This window comes from Urocitellus parryii, chromosome 2, assembly GCF_045843805.1.
Source record: "Urocitellus parryii isolate mUroPar1 chromosome 2, mUroPar1.hap1, whole genome shotgun sequence".
Classification (NCBI taxonomy): domain Eukaryota; kingdom Metazoa; phylum Chordata; class Mammalia; order Rodentia; family Sciuridae; genus Urocitellus; species Urocitellus parryii.
In genome coordinates this window covers 152886316-152889287 of record NC_135532.1, presented here as the reverse complement: position 1 = coordinate 152889287, position 2972 = coordinate 152886316, and the positions used below count along the sequence as shown (strand labels likewise).

General features: G+C 37.2%; 1 pseudogene; it reads left to right on the top strand.

Annotated features, from left to right (window-relative positions):
* Positions 1–1309: 1309 nt before the first annotated feature.
* On the top strand, positions 1310–2640 carry LOC113195069 (nuclear autoantigenic sperm protein-like; annotated as a pseudogene).
* The last annotated feature ends 332 nt before the right edge of the window (positions 2641–2972 follow it).

Below are 2972 nucleotides of genomic sequence, written 5' to 3'. Positions count from 1 at the left end.
TTTCACCACTTTTATTCAATATATGTTTTGATCTGGGTGTGGCAGCACATACTTGTAATCCCAGCACCTCCAGAGGCTGAAGCAGGAGGATTGCAAGTTCAAAGCTAGCCTTAGGAAAGAGTGAGCCACTAAGCAACTCGGTAAGACCCTGTCTCTAAATAAATTACAAAATAGGCCTGGGGATGTGGTTCAGTTGCTGAGTAGCCCTGAGTTCAATCCTTGGTACCAACACCCCCCCAATATATATATATATATATATATATATATATATATATATATATACACACACACACACACACACACACACACACACATACACACACATACACACACACATACACAAGAACTAAGCATATATATATATATATATATATATATATATATACTATAGAACTATACATATATGTATACATAGTTTCTCTATACTTCAGTAGTGATTTGGCTGAGAAAGAATTCAGGAAAACCACCCCTTCAGAGTAGCCTTTAAAAGAAAAAAGAAAAGAAAACTGGGAAATTATTCTAACCAAGACTATAGAATTCTGAAGAAAGAAATAAAAGATGACTTCAGAAGATGGACACACCTTCCTTGTTCTTGGATAGGCAGAATAATATAATCAAAATAGTGCAGTGCAGGAGGCATCACAACATCCAAACTCAAATTATACTATAGAATTATAGTAGCAAAAATAGCATGGCATTGGCATCAGAATGGACCATGAAACCCAATGGAATTGTACAGAAGGCAAAGACACAAACTCCAATTTATATAGCTATCAGATACTTGACAATGGTGCAAAGAATATACATTGGACAGCCTTTTAAACAAATGGTGCTAAGAAAACTGCATATCTACATGAATTTTGATCCCTGTCTTTCACCCTGCACAAAAGTCAAATGAAAATATTTCTGACACTTATAAATTAGACCAGAAACCTTGCAACTATTAGAAGAAAACATAGAATTAACACTCCATCCTATATCTGCAGGCACTTACTTTCTCAGCAATTATCATAAAGCTCAAGAAATAAAACCAAGAATCAATAAGTGGGATGGCATCAAATTGATAAGGTTTTGAACATCAAAGGAAAAAAATAAGTGAAGAGAGAGACTATGAAATGGGATAAACTCTTTGCCAGCTATTCCTCTGATAGGGGTCTTATATCCAGAATCTGTAAAGAATTCAAAAAAGAAAACAAATATCTCTATAATCTACCATTCTCTGTCCCCTAATAAGTCTTTGGCCTCCAAGTTTCCTTCTGTTTTCCTCACAGGTTCAACTCTGCTCACTGGTCCACCCTTGAAAGGAACCATGGACACAGAGTCCACAGCCACTGCTGCCATCACCTTGGAACTGGTTTCCACTGACAAGATTGAATATGCTCTAGCTCTTTCTACCTCTGCAAATAAAGTGAGGAACCTAGATGTGACTAGTGAAGTTAAAAAATTATTGGGATTAGGATTGAAACATCTGGTGGTGGGTGATATTCCAGCAGCAGAAAAGCGTTCTAGGAAGCAGCCAGCCTTTTAGGTAAGAGGTATGGAGAAACTAATGAATGTGGAGAAGACTTCTTTTTCTATGGAAAATCACAATTGTAATCTTCAAGAATGGAGAATGATGTGTTGGGAAATGCCTTGGAAGGTGTGCATGTTGGAAGAGGAAGAAGGAGAAAAAACAGAAGATGAATCTCTGGTAGAAAATAATGATAACACAGATGAAACTGAAGTCTCAGAAGTGGAAGTTAAAGAAAATGAAAAGGCAGAAGAAAAACCAAACGAAACAATTCTTGAAAATAGTCTCTCCAAGAAAATTAAGGAAAGGAGATTGGGAATCTAGAGCTTCTTGAGATATGTTGGACTTAGCAAAGATCATTTTTAAAAGCCAATAAACAAAACAATACCAGCTTTATGCTTCTCAGGAACATATTAAACTTGGAGAAGTTTATGTTGAATCTGAGAATTATATCCAGGCTATGGAGGTGTTCCAGACTTTCCTAGAAGCCCACGATTGTCTTCTTGCAGAGACTCACTACCAGCTGAGTTTTGCCTATGGCTATAACTCTCAGTGTGATGAGGCAGTGGCACAGCACAGTTCAACAGATCTATTGAAGCCATTGAGAAGAGAATGGCTGTACTACATGAACAAATGAAAGAGGCTGAAGGACCGCCTACTGAATATGAGAAAAAATTGAGGAGTTGAGGAATTACTACCTGAAATTACAGAAAAGATAGAAGATGCAAAAGATTCCAAGCCTAGTGGGAAATGTAGCTGAATTGGCTCTGAAAGCTACTCTGGTGGGGAGCTCTAGTCCAGTTTTCACTTGTAGTAGAGGAGATGCTTTAATTTCCAAGATTGACAGTAGAAAATCAACAGATAGTGCTTCCTCATCAAATTGTGTAACTGATATTTCCCACTTTTTCAGAAAGAAGAGGAAACCAGAGGAAGAGAGCCCCTGGGAAGATGATGCAAAGGAAACCAAAGAGAAGCAAGAGGTGAATGGAGGCAGCGGGGATCCTATCCCCAGTGGAAATGAAGTTTCCAAAAACATGGAGGAAGAAGAGGCTGAGAATCAGGCAGAAAGCCTGGAAGTAATGGAGGAGACAGTGGAGGCTGGAGCTATAATTGAAAGCACTGCATGTTGAGAGGGAAAAGCACCTTACTCCCAAGAGAAAGTGTTTTTGTATATGTTTTATTATTATTTTTTTTTTAATTTGGGGGATTCTTTTTTTATAACTTCAGTGAAGATTGTAAGCAAAAGAAGAAGAAAAAATATCCCAGTTGATAAATGGGCAGAAGTTCTAAACAGAAACTTCTCAAAAGAAGAAACACAAATGGCCAAGAAATATATAAAAAAATGTTCAATATCTCTAGCAGTTAGGGAAAAGCAAATAAAAGTTACACTAAGGTTTCATGTCACTTTAGTCAGAATGGCAATTATTAAGAACAAGTAATAATAAATGTTGGCGGGGATGTG